The 6,000-nt window shown below is 46.0% G+C and overlaps 1 protein-coding gene across 11 annotated transcripts in view; it reads left to right on the top strand.

Annotated features, from left to right (window-relative positions):
• The first annotated feature begins 2,506 nt into the window (after positions 1-2,506).
• STAU1 (staufen double-stranded RNA binding protein 1) overlaps positions 2,507-6,000 on the top strand; it is a 53,341-nt gene continuing 49,847 nt past the window's right edge. For 3 of the 11 annotated variants that reach the window (XM_064276195.1, XM_010591784.3, XM_023550363.2), the window contains exon 1: positions 2,512-2,706. The gene's annotated coding sequence lies outside the window, so the exon portion shown is untranslated. Of the gene's footprint in view, positions 2,707-6,000 lie in introns of all 11 variants that reach the window. The other 8 variants (XM_064276188.1, XM_064276189.1, XM_064276192.1 and 5 more) reach the window with 6 other exon arrangements.

The following is a 6,000-nucleotide window of genomic DNA, read 5'->3' as shown; positions in this document are numbered from 1 at the left end:
TTGATTGTTGCTTAGTCTTGGATGGGCACTGAAAGGATGATGAAGGTCTTTTGACTGATTTTCATGTCCTGAAACTTCTCATTGTGTTTTACAAGAAACAAAATAAGGCCTAGTCCAGAGAAGAGAGTCCTCCACGGCTAGGGCAAGGATTCTTCAGCCTCACAATCTCAAGTTATGGATTTATGCAAATTTAACAGCTTTTCCATGGCAAAAAAGACTGAGCAACAGTTAGATTGAGAGTTACTGACAGACAGAATGAACGTTTTAAATAGTGATGGAACAGCTCCAGAGTGAGCAGGAGAGAGGAAGCCTGTGACTCTGCAGTTGCTTCAATCACTCTGAGCTTCCTGGACTTCTTACAATGTGAGCATCATTCTTCACTGGGGGTGATTCCAGGTGTCAAAGATTCCTTCGCCCTCCCCACTCTTGAACAGCAGGGCCTCTAAAAAAAGCTTAGGTTATCTAGAGCTGGGTGAGAGAAAGGGACGTATGTTGCCATGCTTGAGAAAAAACAGACAGAGGAATCTGTCATTTTCCAAATCTCTTTCTAAGAGATTTCGAGAATAATTTTGACAAAATGGGGTCTCTACATTGCATATTCACCTACAAACAAATCATGGTCTTGGTGGATTTGAAGAATCGAAAAGATCTCTAGGTTGATGTCTAGGTTCTCTACTGAACCAAGTCAAGAGTTAACAGTCCTAACAAGTTCTAAAAATATATTTTCTTCTTAAGAAATTTATACATGTTTCTTACAGAACATTCTTTCCTGCCTCAGAGCCTTCTCTGCCTGGGATGCTCTATCCTTAAATTTTTTATGGCTCTGGACTTACTTCCAACGTCTCCTTCTCAAGGGGCCCTATCTGACCCTGTCTTAGTCATCTAGTGCTGCTATAACAGAAATACCACAAGTGGATGGCTTCAACAAAGAGAAATTTATTCTCTCACAGTCTAGCAGGCCGGAAGTCCAAATTTAGGGCGTCAGCTCCAGGGGAAGCCTTTCTCTGTCAGCTCTGGAGAAAGGTCATCATCATCCATCTTCCCCTGGCCTACAGGCTTCTCCCCGCAGGAACCTTGGGTGCACTCTGCTCCAGGTGCTTCTTTCCTGGTGGTATGAGGTCCCCACTCTGCTTGCTTTCCTTTCCTTTTATCTCTTGTAAGATAAAAGGTGGTGCAGGCCACACCCCAGGCAAACTCCCCTTACATTGGATCAGGGATGTGACCTGAGCAAGGATGTTACATCCCACCCTAATCCTCTTTAACCACAGGAAGAGATTATGATTTATAACACATAGGAAAATCACAAAATGGAGGACAACCACTTGACACTGGGAATCACGGCCTAACCAAGTTGACACATATTTTTAGGGGACACAATTCAATCCATGACAGGCCCTCTCCACCCAATCACAATTTATCATATAAGTCTGTTTCATTTTCTTATAGCATTTATTGCTCTTTTATCTCATTTGATTATCATTTATTGTGTATCTCCTTTTGTCTAAGGCATTTATTATTTTTTACACTCTATATGAATATAATTATATAAATTTACTGGAGCCCTGGTGACACAATGGTTAAGAGCTTGGCTCCTGACCAAAAGGTCAGCAGTTCAAATCCACCGGCTACTCCTTTGAAACCCTATGGGGCAGTTCTACTCTGTCCTATAGGGTTGCTATGAGTTGGAATCAACTCAATGGCAATAGCTTTTTTTGGGCGGGGTTTTTTTTGGATATAAATTACTTTTTTTTTTTTAATAATTTTTATTGAGCTTTAAGTGAACGTTTACAAATCAAGTCAGTCTGTCACATATAACTTATTTATTTATTTATTTTTAATTCAGTTTTATCCCCACTAGAAGGGAGCAGTACTCAGAATAGAATCAAGGCAAGGGGTAGAGGGGCTAATGGTTAAGAGCCTGGCTGCTAACCAAAAGGTCAGCAGTTCAAATCCACCAGCCGCTCTTTGGAAACTCTATGGGCAGCTCTACTTTGCCCTATAGGGTCACTATGAGTAGGAATGGACTGAAACCCAACAGGTTTGTTTGTTTGGTAGACGGTAAGCTCCACGAGGGCGGGAATTTTTGTCTGTTCATTACTTATTCTTAGGTCTGGCAGCAGTACCTTACACATAGTAGCCGTTTAGTAAACATTTACAGAAGGAAGAATGCAGGGACCGAGGGACTAAAAGAAGGAAAAACAGGCAAAAAGTAGGAAGCGGGTAGTAGCCCCACCTCGGACTCAGGCGGCGCCTGCAAGAACTACAACTCCCAGCATGCCCCGGGGCCCAGGGCGGGTCGCGGCCGCCCCGGGCAGAGAGCAGGACCCAGGCCTTCGGGCTCCCGGCGTGCCTTGCGAGCGCCGGCGCCGCCGCAGCGCCCGCCGGAACTTGTGGTCCAAGCGCGGGTGGGGGTGGGGCCGGCCTTGGAGGCGGGCGGGGGCCGGGGGCGGGCGCCGGCCCCTCCCCCGTCACTTCCTGCCAGGCTGCGGGCGCTCCAGCGGCTCCTCAGCGTTTGCGCCGGCGGTCGCCGCCGCGTCTCACTCGGCTCCCCTGGTCCCTGACCCCCGGCCCGGCGGCGCCCGCCCCTCCACGGCCACTCCGCCTCTTCCCTCCCTCCGTCCCTTCCTCCTATCCCTTCTTCCTTCCCCTCTTCGCCGCCGCCGCCCAGGACCGCCGGCCGGGGGACGCGCTCAGGGCAACAGCCAGGTGAGGCGGCCGGGCCTGGCCCGAAGGCGCTCGCGCGGGCGCCGCAGCCGCGGGGAGGCGGGCGGCGGGTGGGGCCTAGGCCTCGGAGGCGCCGCGCGCCGGCCTCCTCTCCCGGGCCTCGCTCCCGCCGGCCGGGCCTTCTCCTAGGAGGCGGGTCGTCCTGCGCCCCCGCCTCGCGCCGCCGGGCGGCCTGGCCCCCGGGCGCCCGGCCCTCTCGGCCCCTAGCTGGGGCCAGAAACAGGTGCCCCGACCGCCTTTCCTCATTCCTGGCCGCGCGCTGGATGCCGGAGTTGTTCCCGAGGCGGGGGAGGGGCGAGTCTCGGCTCCGGGCCCCGAGGTCCACGCGCACGGCCGGCCCGGCCGGTGGCACAGCCGGCGCAGGGGCGGCCCAGGTGTGCGACTCGGGGGCTGACCCCGCTCTGCCCCCTTGGGCCAGTCACTTCAGCTGGCAGAAGGGGCTGATACCGCCCCTGCCCCTTAAGGTTCTCAAGGTTCAGTGAAACGGGGCGTGTAAAGCACTTACCAGAGTGTCTCAAAGCGTCAACATTATTTATTAGCGCGATCACAAAACCCAGCGCGCGATTAGTAAGGTGTAATTAAATGGATAGAGGGCGCAGAAACTGACCTACCTACCCGTGTTGGGATCCTTGGAAGCGGAAATGTCTCAGCGTGCCCACTGCCAGCGCCAGGACATTGTTTTGGGTTGTTAACCCAAAGGGGCTTACGTTTAATTGGGACACTCTGCAGTAGGTAGCCTGTAAAAGATAGCTGCTGTTATTTCCATCTCATCCGTGTGGCCAACTGCAGGATTTTCACCACTGAGAGCAACCTGTCCGCTTCTTCTGCCATCATCCGGCTTCTTGTTGTCATCTCACTTCTGGGAAACTTGCTGGCAGAAGCAAACCTTTCTGCAGCACCTGCTGTGGGGTCGGGTTCTGGAGGGGGAAGATGGTGTACAAATATGAACAAACATGTCTGTCTGTCCCTTTCTTGCTCTACATCTCGAACTTCTAACTTTTTGTCACTGCAGCTTTGCTTTTATTCCCTCCGTTCCCGTTGGCTGACTTTCATTTTAAGCCCTTGCCCACCTCCGTGTTGCAGTATTGCTTGTATGGAAGTTTTCTTCTGTTCCAGCAAAGATGTGTGCTTCAGTCTGTTCTGCCCTTCTCTGGCTGTGGGGATGTTTTTAAGGTCACTCTTCCCTTCTGCCTTTAGCTTTAATTGTTTAGAGGGTGGGAGAAGAAGTGAGTTAAACTGGGTTTTCAGATGATTTGGGTCTTTCAGGAATCAAAAGTGCTTACCAAATGTAAATGACATTGCTACTTGTTGAAGTTAACACTAAAAATACAATTGGATCCTAGGGGGAGCCTTTTCAATCACCCTGGTGACAGGTGGGATTTTCAGAACAGTGACTTCATTGAAGCATGCCGAGTTTTTGTAATTATGTACTTAGTTGTATAGGTATACCCATCAGTAAGGTAATGCAACTCATGGAAGTTTAGATTTACAAAGGAGTCAGGAGTGTGTTTGCACTCTTGGCATAGTGGTTAAGAGTTCAGCTGCTAACCAAAAGGTCGGCAGTTTGAGTCCACCAGGCTTTCCTTGGAAACCCTATGGGGCAGTTTTGCTCTGTCCTGTAGGGTCACAGTGAGTTGGAATCGACTTGATGGCAACGGGCCTTTTTTTTTTTGCTTCTCAATAATAACACGCATGATCCAAAGTGGCCTCCCTTTTCTTGACATTTTCTTAGAATTTTCTGACTCAAGGCCTTACCAGGGTTTCTAGTTTAAAATCTTGGCTTCGATGGCTTTTTAAAAACACCTGAGCAAACAACTAAACAACACAAAGCCTGTGTTCTACTCCCACATCGCTAATAGTAACGCTGGGGAAATGGTGTTTTAATATTGCAGTAAATAATGTAAAGTTTTTTTTTAACTTTTTATCATGGAAAACATACAGACGCCAAATACTATACTGTAGAAAACCCCTGTGTATTGGTCGCTCATCTTTGACAATTGTTACCTCATAGCCAAGGCCAGCCTTGTTTCATATTGTACCCCTCCCCCAAACGATTATTTTGAAACGAATCCCAAACATCCTATCACAACATTAACGATTTCCACTTTTACCAGATTGCCCCAGTCTGTCACAAAATTTACTTTTAGCAGAGTCATACTTCTTGTTTTGTTAGGATTCTCATCTCTGTTTAGACAGTGTTACTATAAAAAAAATAAAATTTTTTTTATAGTGTTACTATAGAGCAGAAAAAAGAGCAGCAGCTTGATTAGTGCTTAATTCAGTGTTTCTCCCCATCAAACTCACGTCCAAAATATTGGTTTGTTTCTTTGTATATGAAAACAATAATTTTTCTATTAATGACTGTAATTGAAAAGCAGTCAGAAATAACAGATTTTCCTAATCCTATCTGGTGGGGACCTACCTGTTAAACCACTTTTTATGGAGAATTAACTTTGCATCCAAGTTAAAGTTAATTATTTATAATGAAAACCTTTAAAGTTTCTTTATAGTAGTTGTGTAAATATGTTGATCTCAGCTTAGGTTAAGAATTAAGTAAAGGGTATTTGATTTCAGTACCCTCCGTTGTAGAATTATTTTCCAAAGACTGCCCCCATCTGCCTTATTTGCAAACAACAAATTTATTTAAGCAGGAATGAAATCTTAATTTTTGTGACTAGTATGAAATCATAGCACAGGTGTTCACATTTTTCTTTCTGGTCTAAAAAGAGATCTAACCTAGAATAGAAAGTTGACAAGAATATTAAAAATGTCATTGTTACATAATTTTCAAACTTCTGGTCATGAACAGTTTCCAGTTCTTAGTCCTGTAACATTGTTATTTCACTTCTGTAGGTTGACTTTTGAACTTGATCAAGTACAGTGGAAATGTTTCATATTGTTTTAGTCGTTACAGCTTGGGAGATGGCGAAGGAAATGCCTTTATAAATTTAGAGGGGAAAAAAACCGATTTGGTATCTAGGAAAGGATACAGAATAAATTTTATTGTGAAAAATGCTTAGTGCTTCCCAGTAGGCTTAAAGTGCAACTCTTTAAGTATTTAGAATTGTTGCCATAAATACAGTTTCCTCAGAATAAATTGCTTTCTTTTGGGATTTAACAAGAAACTCCATTTATATATAGATTATTTTGAGTTTAGAAATGAATATGACTCATGGAACTTTTTACCCAACTCTGAAAGTTCAAACTGTTAACATTATCCTGGCTATAATAATTAGACACGGTGTTATGTTGTGTTTTTTCAGCCATGTAGTTGCA

This window comes from Loxodonta africana, chromosome 24 (genome assembly GCF_030014295.1).
Source record: "Loxodonta africana isolate mLoxAfr1 chromosome 24, mLoxAfr1.hap2, whole genome shotgun sequence".
NCBI lineage: Eukaryota > Metazoa > Chordata > Mammalia > Proboscidea > Elephantidae > Loxodonta > Loxodonta africana.
The sequence above is the reverse complement of the archived record's forward strand: the minus strand, read 5'-3'. Positions and strand labels throughout refer to the sequence as shown.